The sequence below is a fragment of the Bubalus kerabau genome, chromosome 2 (genome assembly GCF_029407905.1).
Source record: "Bubalus kerabau isolate K-KA32 ecotype Philippines breed swamp buffalo chromosome 2, PCC_UOA_SB_1v2, whole genome shotgun sequence".
Taxonomy (NCBI): Eukaryota; Metazoa; Chordata; class Mammalia; order Artiodactyla; family Bovidae; genus Bubalus; species Bubalus kerabau.
The window spans coordinates 134,550,254-134,574,855 of NC_073625.1; the positions used below are offsets into that span (position 1 = coordinate 134,550,254).

The following is a 24,602-nucleotide window of genomic DNA, read 5'->3' on the forward strand; positions in this document are numbered from 1 at the left end:
GGAATTATAACTGAACTCATTAAAAAATTGTGGAATTTATTTTCTGTGCTAGTTGATATGCTAAGTGAAGGTATTTTCAACGTTGTGAAATTTTTAGGACAGCTATTATCCACATTTTATAGATGAATATACTGAAGATAAGAAAGATTAAGTGAATTACCCAGGGTCATATGTCAGCTAAGTGGCACAGCTGGGTCAGAAACGTATTTCTTATGACTATAGGGTCAAGCTCTCATTTTGCATATTCGGTAAGATAACAGAGGTCAACTTTTTGATACTTAGTTCCCTCTGCTTCCTCCTCCCCTGATCTGTGCTCAGCTTCTCCTTCCACCTGCCTCCTTCTTCAGGTCACAGTATAGTTAACACTTTGTTGAATGTTATTTCTTTGGGGAATTCTTAGCTTTCCCGGACAGAGGAGTCCCTCTGTTATAGACTCAGTTCACCCTGCACTTTTATTTCAGAATGTATATCACAACGAACAATTATTTGTGCAGTTTTTATTTTTTTTAATTTAATTTTATTTTAAAATTTTACATAATTGTATTAGTTTTGCCAAATATCAAAATGAATAAAAGTGCCTTTTACATACCAGACTTTACAGTCTCTGAGAACATGAATTACCTCTGTCTTCTTCATCCTCACATCTCTAGCTCTTGGCAGAGGGGACATACATAAAACCAGTTCAAAACTTGTTTTTTAAATTAGTGAATGAATAAATAGCTGTTTCTGAGTGGTAATTGTGTTATATTATTTTTGATAATTGAACATCATGCTGTATATGGATATGCAGTGAGGTAACTGAAGAACCTGTCAGAGTAACAGGGCAACGAAAGAACTGATTTCTGAGCACATCCTGAGGTTGAGGTGATGACACAAAGAAGGATGACATGTCCAAAGTGGAATCAGGAGGCAGATGAGGGGACAGAGAGTTAGCAAGTGCTTTGCCTTTGACCTTCCTGCCTGTCAGTTTTCAAAGACCAAGAATAGCCTTTCAAACTATTGCTTTGATTTAGGGAAAGAATTGATTCAGTTCATCTCTAAGCTTAGTACAGAGGTTCGTGACATTGTACAGGAGAAAGGGATCAAGACCATCCTCAAGAAAAAGACATGCAAAAAGCAAAATGGCTGTCAGAGGAGGCCTTACAAATAGCTGTGAAAGAAGAGAAGCGAAAAGCAAAGGAGAAAAGGAAAGATATACCCATTCGAATGCAGAGTTCCAAAAAATAGCAAGGAGAGATAAGAATGTCTTCCTCAGCGATCAGTGCAAATAAATAGAGGAAAACAATAGAATGGGAAAGACTAGAGATCTCTTCAAGAAAATTAGATACGCTAAGGGAACATTTCATGCAAAGATGGGCACAATAAAGGACAGAAATGGTAGGGACCTAACCGAAGCAGAAGATATTGAGAAGAGGTGGCAAGAATACACAGAAGAACTGTACAAAAAAAAGCTTCATGACCCAGATAATCACGATGGTGTGATCACTCACCTAGAGCCAGACATCCTGGAATGTTAGGTCAGGTGGGCCTTAGGAAGCATCACTATAAACAAAGCTAGTGGAGGTGATGGAATCCCAGTTGAGCTATTTCAAATCCTAAAAGATGATGCTGTGAAAGTGCTGCACTCAATATGGCAGCAAATTTGGAAAACTCAGCAGTGGCCACAGGACTGGAAAAGGTCAGTTTTCATTCCAATCCCAAAGAAAGGCAATGCCAAAGAATGCTCCAACTACTGCACTGCTGCTGCTGCTGCTGCTAAGTCGCTTCAGTCGTGTCCGACTCTGTGCGACCCCATAGACGGCAGCCCAGCAGGCTCCTCTATCCCTGGGGTTCTCCAGGCAAGAACACTGGAGTGGGTTGCTATTTCCTTCTCCAAACTACTGCACAACTGCACTCATCTCACACGCTAGTAAAGTAATGCTCAAAATTCTCCAAGCCAGGCTTCAGTAATACATGAACTGTGAACTTCCAGATATTGGAGCTAGTTTTAGAAAAGGCAGAGGAACCAGAGATCAAATTGCCAACATCCGCTGGATCATGGAAAAAGCAAGAGAGTTCCAGAAAAACATCTATTTCTGCTTTATTGACTATGCCAAAGCCTTTGACTGTGTGGATCACAATAAACTGTGGAAAATTCTGAAAGAGATGGGAATACCAGACCACCTGACCTGCCTCTTGAGAAACCTGTATGCAGGTCAGGAAGCAACAGTTATAACTGGACATGGAACAACAGACTGGTTCCAAATAGGAAAAGGAGTTCGTCAAGGCTGTATATTGTCACCCTGCTTATTTAACTTACATGCAGAGTATATCATGAGAAACGCTGGGCTGAATGAAGCACAAGCTGGAATCAAGATTGCCGGGAGAAATATCAATAACTCTGATATGCAGATGACAACACCCTTATGGCAGAAAGTGAAGAAGAACTAAAGAGCCTCTTGATGAAAGTGAAAGAGGAGAGTGAAAAAGTTGGCTTAACGCTGAACATTCAGAAAACTAAGATCATGGCATCCGATCCCAACACTTCATGGCATCCGATCCCAACACTTCATGGCAAATAGATGAAGAAACAGTGGAAACAGTGGCTGACTTTATTTTTCTGGGCTCCAAAATCACTGCAGATGGTGACTGCAGCTATGAAATTAAAATATACCTGCTCCTTGGAAGGAAAGTTATGACCAACCTAGACAACATATTAAAAAGTAGAGACATTACTTTTCCAACAAAGGTCAGTCTAGTCAAGGCTATGGTTTTTCCAGTAGTCATGTATGGATGTGAGAGTTGGGCTATAAAGAAAGCTGAGTGCAGAACAATTGATGCTTTTGAACTGTGATATTGGAGAAGATTCTTGAGAGTCCCTTGGACTGCAAGGAGATCCAACCAGTCCATCCTAAAGGAGATCAGTCCTGCGTGTTCATTGGAAGGACTGATGTTGAAGCTGAAACTCCAATACTTTGGCCACCTGATGTGAAGAGTTGACTCATTTGAAAACACCATGATGCTGGGAAAGATTGAGGGTAGGAAGAGAAGGGGATGACAGAGGATGAGATAGTTGGATGGCATCACTGACTCAATGGATATGGGTTTGGGTAGGCTCCAGGAGTTGGTGATGGACAGGGAGGCCTGCATACTGCAGTTCACGGGGTTTCAAAGAGTCGGACACAACTGAGTGACTGAACTGAACTGAACTGAACTAAGCTTAGTATGTTAATAAAAAAAGAAAGATTTAGTGGCAATTTCAGTTATATACTTTTTTCTGCAACTATTTCCCAGTATATCCCATTGTTTTTCAGTGCTAGTAATGGCTTTCTACATTCTAACTCAATATTTATATTTGAGCCAATGTCTTCATGTCTTATAAATTTGAAGTATTATCTTTCATATGTGTGTGAGGTTTAGAGAGAGATTTTATTTTTCCCTCTAGGTTTTGCTGCTTAGTTAATGTCAAGTGAAATAACTTCTATTGTATTTTTTTAAGGTCTGTTTCACAGTGTATCAGCTCTGTGCTTTTGCAAGATCTAAGGGAAAGATGATATAATCTGACCCAAGCTGCTTCTGATTGATTTGTAGATTGAAGTTTCATATTGGAGAGATGTTAAGAATGTCAATTTTTAGAGCACTCAGGCTAGCTGAAACAACTATTGTGGCAGTGTTTTTTAATCCATTCTAAAAGGTTGTACCCAGTAAATATTCAGTGGTATGACAATACAGTAAAATATTTTAGGCCAAGGAAATCTGATTTTACTACAAAATCTATTTAAGACAATAAAAAGAAAACAATTTCTTTTTCTGTATAATAGACAGTTGTGGTTATAAGCAAGCAAAATTGAGGTAGTCAGATATACAATAGGACACGCAGGCACACAAATGACTTTTTAACACAAAAAGCAAGTAATTAAAGCCAAAAAACAATTATCCTACTCATTCAAAGACAAAATTTGGTAACTTCCAGAAATAAAATACAATAGGTTGAAAAATAAATAGAAGCATTTCTATTCAATTTGGGACCAACATGAGAGGAGAGAATTTTGTGAAGTTGTTTAGGAAGCAATAGATCTTTTTCATTTTTATTTAGATGGTGTCAAGCTTTGCCAGGTACAGTGAAAGAAATACAGTTTGTCATATAGACTTGATTTAAAAATAGCCAATTTAGGAAGGATTTGCCCATGCAAACAAGGTCAGTTTTTCTTCATTCCCTTTTAGAGACAGTGGCCCTCTGGTCCTCATTTAAGGACTATTAGGAAAAAGAGTCGGAGAAGGCAATGGCACCCCACTCCAGTACTCTTGCCTGGAAAATCCCATGGACGAAGAGCCTGGTGGGCTGCAGTCCATGGAGTTGCTAAGAGTCGGACACGACTGAGTGACTTCACTTTCACTTTTCACTTTCATGCGTTGGAGAAGGAAATGGCAACCCACTCCAGTGTTCTTGCCTGGAGAATCCCAGGGACGGGGGAGCCTGGTGGGGTGCCGTCTATGGGGTCGCACAGAGTCGGACACGACTGAAATGACTTAGCAAGAAAAAGAGTAAACGAGCTGGAGAGATCTTTTATTATAACAATATAGAGATGTAGAGTTCAGAAAGGCCAGATCAGTCCTTCCCTATTCTGGCCCTCTTTCTAAAATGATGTTCAAATCTGTTTCTGGGAATTGTTAATGCTGAAGTGAGTGAGGGTGAGACAAGTAGAGGATCTGTTTCATTTGAAGTTTATTTCCTTTGTTTTTATTACATAATATTTTATTTTTTAATTAAGGAATTTAGAAAAATCACATACCTTGGCTTCCTGGATGGCGCAGTGGTAAAGAATCTGCCTGCCAATGCAGGAGATGCAAGAGACATGGGTTCAATCCCTGGGTTGAGAAGATCCCTTGGAATAGGAAATGGCAACCCACTCCAGTATTCTTACCTGGGAAATTCCATGGACAGAGGAATCTGGTGGGCTGCAGTCCATAGGGTCACAAGGAGTTGGACATGACTGAGCGTGCCCACACACACACACACACACACACACCCCATCACAAGCAGAATATAGAAAAGTTCTCTTGTTCTACCAAATTCCCTCCTGCTGGATCATGTATTAAAACTCCTTAAAACTTTTAAAAACATTCAAAACCATGTATTAAAGGTGTTTTTTTTTTTTCTTTTTTTTTTTTTTCTGTTTTCAAAGTAAGTTTTCAGCTTTCTTGTGTAATACTAGGAGTAGAATTTCTAACTTGAGTCATGTAGTAAGTGTATGTTTAACCTTATGAGAAACTGCCAATTTGTTTTCCCAGGTAGCTACACCATTTTACATTCCCATCAGCAGTGTATGAGAGTTCCAGTTGCTTAAAAAAAAGAAAAAAAAAACAAACAGATCATTCTCTTAGAAGTGTAGTTATCTTTGGGTAGTTTTAGTTTGCATTTCCCTTATGTCTAATGATGTTGAGCATCTTTTCATTTACTCTTTTTTTTTTTTTTTTGCCATTTATACATCTTTTCTGAAATGTCCAAATCTTATGCCTATTTCTTGTTGAATTTTTGGTGTTCTTTATGTATTCTCAAAACAAGTCCATTGTTATGTATGTGATATGGAAATATTTTCTCCCAGTGTGTATCTTATATTTTCATTCTCCTGATAATGTCTTTTACCAAGCAAAGGTTTTGGTTCTGATGAAGACTAATTTATCACTTTTTAAAAAATGGATCATTATTTTGGTGATGTATCTAAAAACTCTTTGTGTAATCCAAGGTCATAAGGATATTTTTTCCTGTGTTTTCTTCAAAAGTGTTACAGTTTTCTGTTTTACATTTAGATCTATGATGCACATTGAGTTAATTTTTGGATTAAAATGTGAAATATAGGTCAAGTTTCCTCTGTTTTTTTATTTTTAAATATATGTCTATTGTTAAAGCACAATTTGTGGTGAAGATTATTCTTTCTCCATTGAATTTCCCTTTGTATCTTTTGAAAAAATCAATTGGTAGAATTCACTAGTAAAAGTATTTGGATCTGGAGTTTTCTTTGTAAGGAGGATTTTAAATTACCAATTCAGTTTCTTTAGTAGATGTAAGGGTATTCAGGTTATTTATTTCTTTTTGAGTAGGTTTTGGGTCATTTGAATCTTTCAAGGAATTGCATTGATTTTTTTGATATTGAATTTACAGCTATAGAGTTGTTTTTAGTATTCCTTTATTTTTCTTCTAATGTCTCTCAGGTTTATGGTGAAACATCCTTTTATATTCATGATATAAATAATTAGTACCTTTTCTTTTTTAAAATTGATCTATTAATATTTAGTTAGATGCTTATCAATTGTATTGATTTCTTTATAGAACCAACTTTTGGTTTCATTAATTTTTTCACTTTCATTGGTTTCTGGTATTATAATCTTTTCTTCTTCCTGCTTTGGTTTTGGTCTGTTCTTATTTTCTAATTTTTAAGTGGAAGTATACTTTATTGATTGGAGATCTTTGTCCTTTTCTAATATTAATTTATTATTAATATTTAATTCTATTTAATACTATATTAAATTTATTTAATACTATACATTTCCCTTCTAAGTACTGTTTTAGCTGTATGTCTCAAATTTTGATGAGTTGTATTTTCATTTAATTCAAAATATATTCTAATTTTTTTTGAGACTTCTTATTTGACCATGGATTATTTAAAAGTATACTGTTTAACTTCCAAATACTTGGGGATTTTTTTCAAACTTCTATGTTGTGATTTATAGTTTAATTCCATCATGTAAGGCAACATATTTTGTATAATTTGAGTTCTTTTACATTTCTTATGTTTCATGTCACAAAGTAGAAAATGGTCTATATTGGTGAATGTTTCATGTTCTGTTGAGTGTAATGTTTGATAAATGTCAGTTAAATCAATCTAGTAGTGTGTTCAGTTCTTCCATACTTTTTCCTGGTTTTTCTTTTAGTTCTGTTGATTGTTGGATATCTACTACTTCTGTAATTTTTTCTTTATTTCTTAAATTCCCAGTTTCTTTCTATTATGATTTCCCTGTTGCCTGAAAATCTTCTTTTAGTGCCTCTTTTTAGAGCAGGTGTGCTGCTGCTGAATTCTCATTGTTTTCTTTCATCTGAGAATATCTCTCATCCTCCCTTCATTTGTGAAGGATATTTTCTTTGGTTGGTAGTTCGTTTACTTTCAAAATGTTCCATTGTATTTTGTCCTCCTTGGTTTCTGAGGAGAAATTTTTAGTCATTTGGCTCATTGTTTCCCTGTATTTAACCCTTTTTACTTTGGCTTTTTCAAATGTTTTTGAACTTGAAAAAAATTAGTCTTCAACAATTTGATTATGATGTATCAAGGATTGTTATTCTTTGAGTGTATCCTGTTGGGGTTCACTGAGCTTCTTGATTATATAGTTTCTTTCACCAAATTTAGGAAAAATTTAGCCATTGTTTCTGAAAATATTTTTCTTCATTCTTTTTTTCTTCCTTTTGTTACTCCAATGTCCTGAATACTAGAAATCTGAGATGGTTTGACAAATTTCTGAAGCTCTGTTCATTTTCCCACATTCTCTCTTTTCTTTACTGTCGGTTGTTTAGATTGGATAATTTCTATCAATTTATATTCAAGTTCCCTCACTCTTTATTTTTCTGTTTTGCTATGGAGTCCATCTCATTAATATTTGATTTTAGTTAATGTATTCTTTAATTCAAAATTTGCATTTATTTCTCTTGTTATAGTTTCTATTTCTTTGGTGAATACTTCTGTCTTTCCATTCATTTGAGAGAGCTTGCCCTTTCTTCTGGAGAAGGCAATGGCACCCCATTCCAGTGTTCTTGCCTGGAAAATCACATGGACAGAGGAGCCTGGTGGGCTGCAGTCCATGAGGTTGCTAAGAGTTGGACACGACTGAGCGACTTCACTTTCACTTTTCACTTTCATGCATTGGAGAAGGAAATGGCAACCCACTCCAGTGTTCTTGCCTGGAGAGTCCCAGGGATGCGGGAGCCTGGTGGGCTGCTGTCTATGGGGTCACACAGAGTCGGATATGACTGAAGCGACTTAGTAGCAGCAGCAGCAGCAGCCCTTTCTTCATGGAACATAAAATAGCTGCTTTAAAGCCTCTGTTTGGTAATTCCAGTATCATCATCATGGATTGCCATCTGTTGATTGTTTTTTGCCTTGAGAGTTGTTGAGATTTTGAATAATGTTGTATTGTGTCCTGGGTATTTTGAATATTGTATTATGAGACTCTGGGTCTTTGGGTTATATTCAAATTCTCTGGAGAAAGTCGTCAACCTGGTTCAGTTTAGTTTAGACAGCATGTGGCAATCCATCTTTTGTGGGCTGTGAATTTGATGTCAGCTTAGTTTTCAGAGCCTTTCCAGTGTTTCCAACCCTGGAAGGTATAGGAGGAGGAGCCCTGAGCAAGTTCTGCTTGAGTTCCATCAAGGGGCCAGTGTGGGACCTAGCCCGTCTAGGTGCATTCTCAAAGCCTTTGCTATTCTGCTTTGGATCAGTTCCACACATGCACAGTTCATGCATGAGCCCAGAACGTTGCACATAGGCTGGGGTGGGGTAGGGGGCAGTCCTCTCTCCTTTCTCTAGCTCCCAAATCCTCCAGTTCTAAGATACCCTTTATTAAAATTTCCTGGCTGCAAAGCTGGGACTTTTTCTTCCCTGCACTGTCATACATTTCCCTCAACCAAATCTGCCTGAGAGGTGAAATAGCAAGAGAAGAAAGACAGAAAAATGACATGGATTCTCCCTATACTATTCAGAGCACATCAACCTTACTTGCAAGCTTCTCCAGTCAAAGAAAAGACTTTTCTCTTAGAGTTTTAGGGGCCTGTGCACTGCGCCTGCCACGAGGCTGCTGCCTGTGTCTGGATTTGCTTTATGGAAGGGCCAGGAGTTGAGAGAAAGAAAAAATGGGGATTTTCCCTACACCTTCTGTCATATGGTTCCCAGGTGGTGCTAGTGGTGAAGAACCTGCCTGTCAATGAAGGAGACACAAGAGATGCGGGTTTGATCCCTGGGTGAGGAAGATCCCCTGGAGGAGGGCATGACAACTCACTCCAGTATTTTAGCCTGGAGAATTCCATGGACAGAGGAGCCTGAACGGGTTACAGTTTGTAGGGTCACAAAGAGTTGGATATCACTAAAGCTACTTAGCATGCACGCTGTCATATAGGCTCCCACCTCCAATCCTAAAGGAAATCAACCCTGAATATTCATTGGAAGAACTGATGCTGAAGCTGAAGCTCCAATATTTTGGCCACCTGATGCAAAGAGCCAACTCATTGGGAAAGACCCTGATGCTGGGAAAGATAGAGAGCAAGAGGAGAAGGGGGTGGCAGAGGATGAGATGGTTAGATAGCATCATTGACTCAATGGATATGAGTTTGAGCAAACCCAAGGAGTTAGTGAAGGATGGAGAAGCCTGGCACGCTGCAGTCCACAGTCCATGGGGTTGCAAAGATTTCGACATGACTTAGCGACTAAACAATAACAGCTTCATCCACTGTCCTCTAGCCAGAAAGAGGTTTCTCTTGGAGATTTTTCTGTTTAAACTTGCTATGAAGTCCTTTGATTCAGGCTGTCTTAGTGTTTAAATAAGGAGATAAAGCAAAGGAAAAGAAAACTCTAGGAAACTCATGACCGACCATATTAATTTTTCTTCAAATTTGATTTCCCTGCTCATTTAATATTCTATTAATGTTTCAGCATTTAGATAATTGCTTTATGATTTGTTTCCAGAGTTTTTAGTTGTAACTCATGAAAGAAACAATGGACTTTTTCCATGTTAGTCCAAACTGGAAACTTCCCCTTAGTTTTCAAAGCATTTATTATTCTTTAGTTGGTCACCAATTGTAGTTGAAATAGTTCTATTTGTTGTGTCCTTCAGGTGTGTTATGAATTAAATAGAATTTCAGGCTGTCTGGGTAAATTTTTTCCATGTTAGCATTCTTTCTATGGGAAAATAATATTCTAAGTTCTAAATAACCATCATATAAAGGAGAAGGCAATGGCACCCCACTCCAGTACTCCTGCCTGGAAAATCCCATAGATGGAGGAGCCTGGTGGGCTGCAGTCCATGGGGTCACTAAGAGTTGGACACGACTGAGCGACTTTAACTTTTCACTTTCATGTATTGGAGAAGGAAATGGCAACCCACTCCAGTGTTCTTGCCTGGAGAATCCCAGGGATGGGGCAGCCTGGTGGGCTGCCGTCTATGGGGTCATACAGAGTCCGACACGACTGAAGTGACTTAACTTAAAGGTGACATTTGGGGCACAGCTAACTCCTAACATGTCTTTCAGCTGACAGAGGGGCTTGGATCCTGAAGTAGAAATTAACTTTGTCCTTAAACTTTCCTTGATTTCTGTGTTCTGCACTCTGTTGTTGGTCAGTCCTGGTTTGGGCATGTCTTGGCGTATGCCTGCTTCTTTGATTCAGAATCTGTGCCATACTATTTTGGCTTCAAGGCATTTTTGCTTGATCTGCCCCTTTGCTTCTGTCCTTCTGGGTCTTGATCTTATGTTATCATAGTTTGTTCGTATCCTTCATGCTAATAATTGGAGAGTACTACCTTGACTGAATATTTATGTCTCCCCCCCAAAAAAAAATGTATAATGGAGCATAATGCCATTGTGTTAATATTAAGATATGGAGTCTTTGGCAGGTAATTAGGTCATGAGGGTTGAACCCTCAAGAATGGGATTAGTGCCCTGATAAGAAGAGATTCCCTGGTGGGTGAGATGGTAAAGAATCTGCCTGCAATGTAGGAGACCTGGCTTTGATCCCTGGGTTGGAAAGATCGCCTGGAGAAGGGAATGGCTACCCACTCCAGTATTCTTGCCTGGAGAATTCCATGGACAGAGGAGCCTGGAGGGATATAGTCCATGGGGTTGCAAAGAGCCAGACATGACTGAGCAACTAATCCAACAGTCAAAAGAAGAGAATCTCTCTCTGCCCTGCGGGGACTCAGCAGGAAGATGGCCTCCTGCAGACGAGGAAGAGGCTTGCACCAGAATCTGGCAATATTGGCACCCTGATCTCAAACTCTCCAGGCTCCAGAGCTGTGAGAAATAGATTTCTATTGCTTAACCCACCCAATCCATGGTATCTTTTTGTTTTTAATCATAGACTGAACTAAGACACTGACACTACTATGAATTTTTTTCTTCATTGATTGAGAAGCTTTTGTATTCTGTTCTAGGCATTGCTTTAGGAGTTGGGGGTACCAAAATTAATGGCACAGAGATCCTGACTTTAGGAAGCTCACTCTTTGGTAGAAGGCTATGAAAGACCATACTGTAAGGACAAAAGAGAGGCTAGGGGAATTTAGAGAAAGCTTGGGTTATTTCTTGATCGGGACTTCAGAGATGACTTAATAAAGGAAGTAACACTTGGCTTGATCTGAGAGAAGAAACAGGTTGTAAGCATGCACAGAAAGGAGGACAACCATATTTGGAGGAACCTGTAAGGGGGAGAGTCAAGGAACAGGAAAAGCATGAGTTGGGAACAGTGGGTTCTGTTCATTGGCTGGCAGTTAGGGATTCAGGAGTAGTATTTTCTCTCCCATCAGGCACAGCTGTGCCATAGTATAGCCATGATCCTGTTGTTCAGGAAACCTCTTTATATCCTCCTATCTCTTTCTCAGCACCTGGCCTTCCCAAAGGCATGGTTATTGTGAAAATTAAAAAAGCAACACATGGTGGAAGATGCCAGGTAAACACTGGGGCTCATTATTCTTTAAGGGATCTCTGCCCAGTTTCCACATGCAGGTGCAGCTATCCCCTTAAAAGCATGGCTGTGCTAGCTCAGGATGACTCTGCCCCCAGGAAGCCCAGGGTGAATCTTCTGCTTCCCAGATGGAGCAAATTCTCCCTTATGTTGACTCTAGATGGATCTCAAGAAAGACCTGAGAACTGAAGGTCTCACCACCCAGCTCTGAAGGCAGGACCAGAAGGAGGGTTTCTAAAGTATTTTAAGTAACCAGAAGGGTTTTTGGAATAAGCAAATTGACTCCCAAGATGACAGTACTCATTTGCATATAAATTTTCCAGTCTATTTTTATTTTAAAGCCTCCTTACATCATAGTCATCCAGCATATGGCTCAGCACTGCCTGTCATCCTTTTTTTTTTAATTTAAGTCAGCTTAAGGAGGCTAATTGTCTCAATGCCTCTTACAAACTGTTATTTATTTGAGAGCACATTTACAATAATGCATTAAATGGTAGCCTAGTGACCTGAAAGAGTTAATGTGTCTCCCCTTTTGCTGAACTCCTTCTACCTCAGAGTCACTTAGGCACTTAGGGAATTTTATTCAGTGGATATGAAATAATCTTGTCTGACCCAGGTGCAGCAAGTACAGGCTTTTAAAACATATTAAGACAGGGCTGTCTCCTGACCTGTGACAAATATTAGAGAGTAAAAGAATAACTGTTTTATTGCAGCTGTACCTGCTGTCGTAGAATGTTTCAAGTCAAATCAGAATTGAGTCTGGAAGCTAGCAAGCCAAATATCAGCAGATGATTAGGGTCAAAGCAGGTTTAAGCTCAACACACACAATAAACTTAAAAAGTGGAAGCAAGATCAGGTCACTTGCCTGTTTAAAAAAGCCTTCAGTGGCTTCAGGATAAATCTTCAGTTCTTCAGCATGACGTAAAGTCATGAAGTGGTCCCAGACTGACTTCTTAGGCTTATTCCCTGTGCAAATGCCTATGCTAGTGTGCTAGGGCTTCCATCACAAAATCCCACAGACTGGGGGGCTGCCACAACAGAAACTTACTTTCTCACAGGTTTGAAGGCCAGGAGCACAAGAATGAGGTGTCCAGCTGTGATGGTTTCTTCTGAGGCCTCTCTCCTTGGCTTGTAGTTGGAGATGTCTTCTCATGGTGTTCCCTCTGTGTCCAAATTCCTTTTATTATAAAGAAACCTTTCCTATCAAATTAGGGCCATTACTAATGACTGCATTTCATCCTAATTACCTCTTTAAAGGTGCTGTCTCCAAATACAGTCACGTTCTGAGCAACGGGGGTGAAAATGTCAATGTCTAAACTTTAGAGGGACGCAATTCGGCCCCTAACAATGCTCATGCTCTGGTCTTGCTAATCTACTCTCAACTCTTCATCTAGGCCTTGCTTGCTTTCACTTCTTGCTTTTTCACACGTGGGTCTTTTCCAGCATTCCTTGCCTGGCTAGCATCTCTTGACTCAAGTATCGGTTTTGCCACTGCTAGGCCAAAACTGTCCTGCTCATTCCTGCACTGACTGAAATTTTGCTCAAAAAATGTCAAACTGAATTGGCAATTTTAGGGACTTGAAGAAAGAAAATGAAGCAGAGATTGTTAATGCTTCCTCTGCTTTTCCTCTTTTTCCACATCTTTCCTTTTTAGTGATACTTGCCAATCTTGGTCCAGCCCAGGCCAGTCTTTTGGGTCTGAGTCTGGCTTGGGTTGAAGATAGATCAGGAAGGATGCCGTGAGGAGGCAAGGGTCCATGTGACTGTGAGAGCTAACATGTCCAATATGGTGCCCACTATCCATATAGGGCTACTCCAATTTCAATAATTTCAAGTTAAATACAATTAAAAATTCATTTTCTCAACTGTGCTAGTTATGTTTCAAGTACTCAGTAGCCACATGTGACTAGCGGCTACTTTATTGGATAACACAGATACAGTTCATTCCCATCAGAAAGTTCCATTGGACAGCTCTGTGAGGACCCAAAGGGCCAGGATGGTCTGTGTTGACTTCCTCTGCCTCACCCTAACCCTTTAATTTAGGCCTAGGACAATCCCAGGTACACTGAACTGACCAAATTTTTGGTCTTTTCTGAAGCAAATAAAACCTTGACCCTAGAATTTACCTGTCTTATTTGAGTATGATTCATGCTTTATCCTTATACTCTAGTACCACTTGCAACAGAATATGTTCTTTCAACACAATTGTGTTTGTATCTGTATCCAAGACTACAGATATATTTATGAAAAACAGGTGAAGATTGTCCTAGGGCTCCAAGAGTCCTTTAATATCTGAGTCTGAGCTATAGACTCATGGTCACCAAGTATTATTTCTTTTTTTTTTTTTTAATCTTATTAAAACCTGCTTTTAAGGAAAAATGATGTATTAGTCATTTCTTTTTTTTTCCAGGCATTTCTTTCTTAACATGGACATATCATGTTACCTTGCCCTATGGGATAGGGTGGAATTACACAATAAGTCTAGATGAAGAAATCTGACTCTACCCCTACCAGCCATGTGAACCTGGGAAGGTATTCAGTTCTTTTGGAGTGTCTGTCTTCTGTGCTGTAAAATGAAGACAATGAATGTCTACTTCATGTTGTTATAAGGATTGATGTGGTAGGGTATACTATACCTGCCATAGAACACATACTAAATATTAGCTTTCTTTCCTATTTTTTTCTCCATCAAAGAGATTTAGTTATTGGCAGTTCATGAGAAGAAGCTTTTTTGGGGTGTGGAGTACATTGTGGGAGAGCTCTTCAGAGGGCTCCCTAAAAATATCCCCAGGGACAGACCTCTATTTTTCCTGTAGATCTGGGTAAGCCTGGGAGGAGATTCAAAAGGTGAAGCATTGTTTGACCTCTCAGATTTCCCCTTCCACAGGTGGCACGGTTCTGATGTAATTCCTCTTGCAATATCCCGAGGCTCTTTATCATGGAGAGAAGCCTCATATTGTGAAGAAAAGGTGACTTCTGGAAGTTTAGAAGAAAGGCTCAGTGTGGCAGTTCATTATTTTTGGTAGCCAAATTGAAAACAAGAGGTGGATTCAGTCTACCTACAGATTGCATCCTCTGGGGCAATATGCACCTTTGCCTCTGGGAGAAATCTATCAACTCGTCATCCCTGTTTCCATGTCGGCAAGCCACCTACACTGTGGGGACTTGGGATAACAGGACAAAGTAATGAATGACTGCATGTGTGCTAAGTCACTTCAGTCGTGTCTGACTCTTTTCGACCCAGTGGACTGTAGCCTGCCAGGTTCCTCTGTCCATGGCATTCTCCAGGCAAGAATGCTGGAGCAAGTTGCCATGCCCTCCTCCAGGGAATCTTCCCGACTTTGGGATCGAATCCGCGTCTCTTATGTCTCTTGCATTGACAGGCTGGTTCTTTAACTCTAGCCCCAGCTGAGAAGCCTGTTGATGAGTGACTACCAGTGTCTAATGAAGAATTTGTACTAGAAACAAGCATACTTTTTCAATTATGCTTTTAATCGATTCTTGTAATTATCAATAGCCAGAGAGCAACTCTACAAGGAGGATAGATTTGAATGTGGACTTCTGATTCTAGGATAAAGAAGCTGATTTCAGGATGTTAGCACTTAAAGGAAGTCTTTTAAGGTGAATATTCTACTTGTACAAGAAAAAAAAATTTTTTTTGAGAGGGTCACCTTTTTTTTTGATGGCCATCACTGACAAGAAGAATATGGTAGCCAGGGGTTACAGATCTAAGGCAAATAATGCTGAAAACAGAAGTTCTTCATATACTAACACAAAAATCTTCAACTTTCTCCTTGAATTGAACTAAATGTAACTGAGTCTACCAGATAAATTACTTTATGTTTTTCCATGATGCTTTTTAAATTTGGAAAACATATGTGAAAGTGTTACATTTTTTAAAAAAAGATGTAATTTATTGGCTTCTCTCCATGGTGTATTAGATATACATATTACCAACTTAGAATTCATGGAAAATTAGCTTATTAACTAGAGTTAAGATGAAATAATGAAATAAATACTTCAAAACATATTTCAGTTTGAAAGTATTACAACTGGAAAAGATTTATATGCCACTGTCTTATTTTTCTTACTGTGTTGCAGTTTATTACATAATTCAAAACATTTTAGAGCTGTCAGACACTGTAGTAGCCATGATAACTGAGGTAGAATTAATTCCTGAAGAGTTGACTGAGTTGATAGTATATTTTTATGAACTGCACAGTATTTAACTTATTTCTTTTGTTCAGTGAAAGAAATGGTTCTTCTTTCCATCCCTCTTCTTCCTTCTTTTCCTCTTTCCCTTCTTCCCCTCTTCATTCATTCCTTTCTTTTTGCTTTTGGACTAAGGAACCTCACATTTACCCCTGCCTCTGCTGCTGCTGCTGCTAAGTCACTTCAGTCGTGTCCGACTCTGTGCGACCCTATAGATGGCAGCCCACCAGGCTCCCCCGTCCCTGGATTCTCCAGGCAAGAACACTGGAGTGGGTTGCCATTTCCTTCTCCAATGCATGAAAGTGAAAAGTCAAAGTGAAGTCTCTCAGTCATGTCTGACTCTTAGCGACCTCATGGACTGCAGTCTACCAGGCTCCTCTGTCCATGGGATTTTCCAGGCAAGAGTACTGGAGTGGGGTGCCATTGCCTTCTCCTTACCCTTGCTATGTAATATTAAATCCTATAAAAATTAAACAGAATTTGTTGAATACCTCCTCTCTTCTAGTCATGATTCTAGGCACTGTGGATACAGTGGATAAAAAAGGTATATGACCCTCTGTCCCCATGGAGCTTATATTCTCTGTCTTTGCTGGGGACTCTCTTGAAGCATTTTGGAGGGTTTGTCATAAACTATAAAGTATAATTTAATTTCTCTGGTTTTCAGCACTTGCTAAAAAGCAATTTCCACCAATCACTAAAAAAGCCAGAAGCTTTAAACATCTCTATCCTTAAATCTCTCATTTCAAATGAAACCTATCCAGAAACTTCTATGGTTATAAATAATTTTTAACTACATTTTTTTTCTTTTTAAAAAATCTTGATGGGTTGTCTTGTTTCCCCGTTTCTAATAGAGTGTTTATGAGGCAAATGCCACCAGGATACTAATTCATCTTATTCATTTAGATTCTGAATTTTTCATCTCTTTCCCTCTGACAAACAATAGATGGCAACATGTTCTGCATCAAGATCACAGCCATTCTGTTTTTCTTATACATAACATATTTTTGAGTTTCTAGGCATGAACCGTCCAACACTCAGACCATATGTTAACAAATTAGGTGGCAGGACACAAAATGCCAGCAAAAGAAAGAGCTCTCAGTGAGATCCATTTTACATAAATCTAGCTTTTATGACTGGGACAAAGCTCAGCAAGTTATAGACAATTTGCTTGAAGTGATTACCTTTGTCCCACCTCTTTTTGAATTTTCTCCAGTGTATCATTTTCTGTAGGTTGCTGAACCTTACAATTCACACTGAATAGATTTAACTAAGAATACATTAAAATGATACCAGGAGAAGGGTCAGCTTGTGTGTATGATCATTTTCATTTTTAATACTTAATTTTTCTTTCTCTTATAAAGTGAGACAAATAATTCAATTACATAAACTTGATTTCTGATATCCTATTTAATGATTTTTCCTGAGTACATAATCCTAAAGCTTGACTTGTCGCTCAGTTAAATGTGACTTGAGACATATTCTTAGAGGTGGTGCAGAGAATTCAAATTTGATGATCATATTACCCTTTTTTATAGAAAACTAGGTTTCAGCATGGGAGGTGTTTGGTTGTACTTGTTTTTTGGAAAGCTCATGTCTAAGGCAAAAATTGCCTTTGTTTTATTTTTTCTTATTTCCCACCCTTCCCTAACTTTAATCTTCAAATATTTAATGAATTCTTAGTATGCATAAAGCACTGTTCAAGGTAATATTCTTGGGAAAGAATTAATTCAAATCATGTTAATAATTAATAGGTACCATTTAATGCCTATTTTTGACACACACTTTAGTCATGAACGTATTTCATAAACTCTGGATGGACCTCTAAAACCAGGAGCATAGTGTCCTAATCATGTATTGTAGTTGTGCAGTAAATATTAAACTGATTTAATTTCTACATATTGTTAATGAAGAACTCCTTCTATTGTCCCCTTTTTATTTAAACTTGAAACTTTATTTTTGAGACAATCAAGTGGGTTCAAGGAGGTGATTTGGTGCTTGGCTTCAATAAGGGTGTTTATGAAGATGCTGATCAGTTGAACTTAATGTCATCAGAAGACAGAAAGAGGGAGAAGGGCTTAAATGAAAAGAGGACATATATTAATTAAATAAAGTGAATAACTTGATTGCGTGATAAAATTTGGAAGGAAAGTTATGACCAACCTAGATAGCATATTAAAAAGCAGAGACATTACTTTGCCAACAAAGGTCCATCTAGTCAAGGCTATGGTTTTTCCAGTGGTCATGTATGGATGTGAGAGTTGGACTGTGAAGAAAGCTGAGTGCCGAAGAATTGATGCTTTTGAACAGTGGTGTTGGAGAAGACTCTTGAGAGTCCCTTGGACTGCAAGGAGATCCAACCGATCCATTCTGAAGGAGATCAGTCCTGGGTGTTCTTTGGAAGGAATGATGCTAAAGCTGAAACTCCAGTACTTTGGCCACCTCATGCGAAGAGTTGACTCATTGGAAAAGACTCTGATGCTGGGAGGGATTAGGGGCAGGAGGAGAAGGGGACGATAGAGGATGAGATGGCTGGATGGCATCACTGACTCGATGGACGTGAGTCTGAGTGAATTCCGGGAGTTGGTGATGGACAGGGAGGCCTGGCGTGCTGCGATTCATGGGGTCGCAAAGAGTCAGACACGACTGAGCAACTGAACTGAACTGAACTGAAGCTCCTTGAGGATCTTATCGTATATCCATTCTTGCAAAAGCTTAGACAAAATTATTAATAATTGCTCATTATGGATGCTTATTCACTCTCTAAGAAGGAAAGAGAGATTTTCCCAGAGAAACAAAAGCTAAGGATTTCTTTACCACTAGACCTGCCTTCCAAGAGGGGGTTCTTCAAGTTGAAATAAAAGAATGCTAAACAGCAACATTATAGCATAAGAAACTTGCTGGTAAAGGTAAAAATATAGGCATATATAGAATATTGTATTTCTATAATGGCATTTGGCATAACATATAAAATTCTAGTATAAAAGTTAAAAGGCAAAATATTTAAAATAACTTGAACTAAAATTGTGTTAAAAGATATACAATATGAGTAGGTGTAAATTATGACAATAGTAATACATAGTGTGGGGGAGAAGTTAAGGTATAGAGATTTTGTGCGTGACTGAACTTCAGTCATTATCAGCTTAACTATGAAATAATTATAGTTAATTATTAACATCAGTTATAACTATGAAATAATTTATATAAGCCCCAATAATTTATGTAAACATACATGCACACAAAAAATGCCTATAGAAGTTGCACAATAGAAAAAGAGAGAAGTTAAAGCATATCGATAAAAGCAATCAACAAAACACAATGTAAAAGTACCACAGGAAGCAAAAAATGGTAGTAGTAAATTCTTATCTACCAAAAATCATACTAAATGGATTAAACTCCCCAATGAAAGGACACAAAATTGCTGAACAGATAAAATAAATAAGATCCAACTATATACTGTCTGTAAGAAACTCACTTTAGATTTAATGACACACATAGGCTGACAGAGGAGAGTAGTAAAAGATATTCCATGCAAACGGTAACTGAAAGAAAGCAGGGATGACTACTTCATCAGAAAAAAATAGACTTAAAGTAAAAAACTGTAACCAGAGACAAAGAAGATCATCATTATATAGTGATAAAAAGGTCAACCAACAAGGAAGATACAAACAGGAAGATATAACAATAAATATATATGCACCCCAAATCAGAGTACCTTAATGTATGAAATAAACATTGATAGAACTGAATTTGCATAAACAGATAGTAATATAATAATAATAGGGTATTTCAATACCCCTCTTTCAATAATGGATAAAACATCCAGCCAGAAAATCAATAAGGAAACAGAGGACTTGAACAACACTGTCGACTAAAGTGATCTAATAGACATATATTGAACATTCCATCCACCAGCAGTGCAGTTCAGTTCAGTTCAGTTCAGTCGCTCAGTCGTGTCTGACTTTTTGCGACCCCATGAATCGCAGCACGCCAGGCCTCCCTGTCCATCACCAACTCCCGGAGTTCACTCAGACTCACGTCCATCGAGTCAGTGATGCCATCCAGCCATCTCATCCTCTGTTGTCCCCTTCTCCTCCTGACCCCAATCCCTCCCAGCATCAGAGTCTTTTCCAATGAGTCAACTCTTCGCATGAGGTGGCCAAAGTACTGGAGTTTCAGCTTTAGCATCGTTCCTTCCAAAGAAATCCCAGGGCTGATCTCCTTCAGAATGGACTGGTTGGATCTCCTTGCAGTCCAAGGGACTCTCAAGAGTCTTCTGAAGCAGTGCAGTACACATTCTATTTAAACTCACATGGATCTTTCTGTAGGATAGATCACATTAGATCAAAAACAAAGTCTTACAAATTAAAGAAGATTGAAGTCATACTAAATATCTTTTCTAACAATAATGTAATGAAACTAAAGATCAATAGCAGAGGGAAAACTGGAAAATTCACAAACGTGCAGATATTAAATGATATACTATTGAACAACCATTGTGCCAAAGAAGAAATCAAAAAGGAAATTAGAAAATATATTGGAAAAGATGAAAATGAGTAAACAATCTGCCTGCAATGCAGGAGACCCTGGTTTGATCCCTGGGTCAGAAAGATCCCCTGAAGAAGGCAATGGCAACCCACTCTAGTATTTTTGCCTGGAGAATTCCATGGACAGAGGAGCCTGGTAGGTTACAGTCCATGGGGTTGCAAAGAGTCAGACACAAAAACACCATGGGATGCAAAAAATACAGGACTAAAAGGAAGCTTATAGAAACAGACAACTACAAAAAAAGGAGAAAGATCTCAAATAACACCTCAAAGGGCTAGAAAGAGAAAAACAAAGGCAAGAGTTAGTGGAGGAAAGGAAATAATAAAGGTAAGAGCATGTGAAAATGAAATTGGATCCTAACATTATACCATACACAAAATCAACTCAAAATTGAAGACTTAAATTTAAGATGTGAAATTGTAGAACTCCTAGAAGAAAAAAAAGGAGAAAAGCTTAAAGACATTGGTTGTGTCAATGACAATATGACATCAAAAGCACAGGCAAAAAGACAAAATAAATGGGACCACATCAAACTAAGGGGCTTCCCAGGTGGCTCGGGGATAAAGAATCTGCCTGCCAATGCAGGAGCTGCAGGAGATCTAAGTCAGCAGGTTCGATCCTTGGGTCTGGAAGATCCCTTGGAGGAGGAAATGGCAACCTGATCCAGTATTCTGGCTGGGATAGTCCCATGGACAGAGGAGCCTGGTGGGCTGCAGTCCATGGGGTCACAAAGAGTCAGACATAACTGAGCAACTGAGCTTGATATCAAACTAAACATATTTGCACAGCAAGGAAAAGAATCAACAGGGTGAAAAGACAACCTGTGGGTTCAGGGAAAATATTTGCAAACTATATATGATAAAGGGCTAAGATCTAAAAATATATAAGAAACCCTTACAATTCAATAGCAAAAAACCTAAAAACCCAATTAGAAAATGGAGGTAGACTTGAATAGGCATTTCTCCAAAGAAGACATACAAATGGCTAACAGCTATATGACAAAATGCTCAATGTCACTAACTGCTTGAGGGAAATGCAAATCAAAATCTGGATATTTATCCAAAAAGAATTGTAATCAGGATCTTGAAGAGCTAACACTCCCGTGTACATTGCAGTGTAAAATTTTAATGCCAAGAAATGGATACAACTCACATGTCCATTGGCAGGTGAATGGATAAAGAAAATGTGGTATGTATATACAATAGAATGCTCTTTAACCTTGAAAAAGGAAACTAATATGTGACAACATGATGAATGATGAGGACATTCTTCTAAGTGAAACGAGTAGTCACAGAAAAACAAACACTGTCCGAGTCCACTTACATGAGGCACCTAAAACAGACAAATTCATAGAATCAAAGAGTGGAATGGTGGTTGTCAGGGGCTAAGAGGAGGAGGAAATGCAGAGTTACTAATCAGCGGGCATAAGGTTTCAGTTAAGTAAGATGGATTAATTCTAGAGATCAGCTGCACAACATTGAACTTGTAGTTAACACACAGTGAATTATACGCCTAAAATTTTGTAAAAAGGGTAGGCTTCATGTTAAGTGTTTCATGGCAATAAAATAAAATTATAAAAGCAATTTTATTCAGCTACTTTTATAGTTTTATTTAAATTATGGATCCATTTAGAACTTATTTAAAGTCTTGAAATGGTGATTTAACTGTATAAGCTTTCCTAAAATTAATAGCTAGTTATCCCAATGCCATTCATTAAAATCATTATTCTTTATTAATTTGTATTCCCATCTCTGTTGAATATTTGATGTGTTCCTGGACTTTGTATTGATTCACTTATTTTTTTTCTACTCTGGTACTATGCTGGTTAATTGCTGCATATTTGCCATCTGGTAGGGTCAGCCTTCTGGTATTATTTTTCCTTTCAAATTTCTCTTGAATAGTTTTTTAGTTTATTCTTTTATGAGAAGTTCAGAATTATATTGTCAAGTTCCCCCAAATTCTTTTGACTTTGATGGGAATTAGATTAAATTTATAGATTAATTTATTAAGACTTCTTTCTAATAAATCTTTTCATTCAAGAACATAGTCTCTCTTAAATAAACTATTTTATGTCTGTTGGTTAAATTTTATCATTTTCTTTATACATGCTATATGCTTATCTTTTTTGTCACTGTGAAAGGGATATTTTTCTATATGGTTTATCACTAGATATTGGTATAAATAAGAACCATGGCTTTTTTACATTATTTGGTAATGGCCACCTACCAAACTTGATTGTTGTTTCTTGTATGTGAGCCCATTGCTGGTGTTTTAAAGAGGAAAGCAGGTAGCCTGGGAGCCAGGCAGGGTGGCAGCTAACTGGCTGACCACCTTGGAGGTCTCTTAGGTTGTGAACCTCAGTCTTACAGTTATATATAAACTGGGCTTCACAAATACCCCACAGATGGATAAACATCACACTAGCAGGGGCATAATGAATAAAACAGAATGCAAACTTATTAATATACCATGAAGCTTCATCCCTTTGTATGAATGGGAGTGATCTTATATCTCAATCCAAGAATCCAAGGCACTCACATTCTTTATTTTGGGGTAGCTGGGAAATAAAAGGAACAATGAAAACTTTTATGGGGAAGCAGGCTGATCAGTGGTCTTGGAGTTCATTTCAGTTGGGTCATATTGGAATTGAATTTTCTCAAATCCTAAACAGATAGCAAACATTCTTCAAGGTACAGAATGTTCTGCTTGAGCAGTTTTCTTTTTCCTGGCTAGTACTAAACACAGGCTTCCAGGTTTGCCTCCTGGAACCAGCATTTTTCTGCTCACCACTGACTTCTATTAGTGTCTTCTTTGTTTAGATACATTCTTACTACCAAAACTTTTACATAACTGTTTTTAGAAGAGCAACTCTGTCTCCTCCCATTATGTGTTGATTTAACTAGATGAACTTTCAGAAAGTGACCTGAATTTTTTGATTTCCAAGTTTATGGTGTGTGTGGGAAAATTATCTATGAACACATTTACTCATGGTACCCACATCTACAGGGAAAAAAAAACCCAAAACAGAATTGGTGGCCATGTTGGTTTCTATATTTCTTTTTCCACAACTTAAGATTATCAAATACACAAAGGTAAAGTTAAATATTATAATTTCATCTGGTTATCAAAGGGGACATTGCCAAAGTTTGGAAAGGATAGAACAGATACAGCTTAATTAAATATGCATTCCTGTGACTTTCTTCACTGGGTTCTTTTTGGGGGCCAACACTGGCGCCACAGCTGTGAGAATCCCAGTGACAGCTGAGGGAGACTCTTGGGAACAAAAGCCCTGATAATTTTGAGAATATTGTTGGATAATGTACTGAAGATTGTGTTTCTGTCCATGGCTCAGGAGGGTATGTTTCTTTTCTCCCGAACCAGAGCAGGAGAATGTAAGTCCTTTAATAAAAAATGAGCAGATAAAACTGCTCACCAACTTAATAAACATCACTTTATTACAGTTTGGTTGTTGTTCAGTTGCTAAGCTGTGTCCTACTCTACAACCCCATGGACTGCAGCATGCCAGGCTTCCCTGTCCTTCACTATCTCCTGGATTATTACAGTTTGGCTTAATATAAAATTGGGAAAGGAGTATGTCAAGGCTGTATATTGTCACCTTGTTTATTTAACTTATATGCAGAGTACATCATGAGAAATGCTGGGCTGGATGGATCACAAGCTGGAATCAAGATCGCCGGGAGAAGTATCAGCAACCTCAGATATGCAGATGATACCACTCTAATAGCAGAAAGTGAAAAGGAACTGAAGAGCCTCTTAATGAGTGTGAAAGAGCAGAGTGAAAAAGCTGACTTGAAACTCAACATTCAAAAAACTAAGATCATGGCATTCAGTCCCGTCACTTCAGGACAAATAGGAAGAGAAAAAGTGGAAACAGTGACGGATTTTCTTTTCTTGGGCTCCAAAATCACTGTGGACAGTGACTGCAGCCATGAAATTAAAAGATGCTTGCTCCTTGGAAGAAAAGCTATGACAAATCTAAACAGAGACATCACTTTGCCAACAAAGATGCTTTGCCAGTCAAAGCTATGGTTTTTCCAGTAGTCATATATGGATGTGAGAGTTAGACTGTATAGAAAGCTGAGTGCTGAAGAATTGATGCTTTCTAATTCTGGTGCTAGAAAAGACTCT

General features: G+C 38.3%; 1 long non-coding RNA gene across 1 annotated transcript in view; it reads left to right on the forward strand.

Moving 5' to 3' along the window:
• Positions 1 to 24,602, forward strand: part of LOC129643856 (uncharacterized) — a 220,534-nt gene that overhangs the window by 17,563 nt on the left and 178,369 nt on the right. The gene's annotated exons all lie outside the window — the stretch shown is intronic.